Source organism: Penaeus monodon, chromosome 19 (genome assembly GCF_015228065.2).
Source record: "Penaeus monodon isolate SGIC_2016 chromosome 19, NSTDA_Pmon_1, whole genome shotgun sequence".
NCBI classification, from domain to species: domain Eukaryota; kingdom Metazoa; phylum Arthropoda; class Malacostraca; order Decapoda; family Penaeidae; genus Penaeus; species Penaeus monodon.
The window spans coordinates 49065455-49065740 of record NC_051404.1 but is presented as its reverse complement, the minus strand read 5'-3'; the positions used below and the strand labels follow the sequence as shown (position 1 = coordinate 49065740).

The following is a 286-nucleotide window of genomic DNA, read 5'->3' as shown; positions in this document are numbered from 1 at the left end:
AAAGGTTAAGAACCACTGATAATAACACCACCAGAACCATATAACAAAAACTCAAAAATTATAATGTAAAGTTAATGGGAAAAAGTTATGTAAACCTGATCATTATAGTGTAATTAAATCCCGAGTATTTTCTTTATTATCCTGAAGCTAATAGTGAATCATGTAATTATGTTGTGAAAGAAATTTAAATTATTAGTAATGTTCAGGGATCAACACAATTTCCCTGTGACATGATGAAAGAGCTGAGGGTTGTTGATGGAAATGAGAAAATACAGGAACGTTGCGA

At 30.8% G+C, this 286-nt stretch overlaps 1 protein-coding gene across 1 annotated transcript in view; it reads right to left on the bottom strand.

Moving 5' to 3' along the window:
* Window positions 1–286, bottom strand: part of LOC119585300 (solute carrier family 22 member 7-like) — a gene marked incomplete in the record, with an annotated part of 24787 nt that overhangs the window by 982 nt on the left and 23519 nt on the right.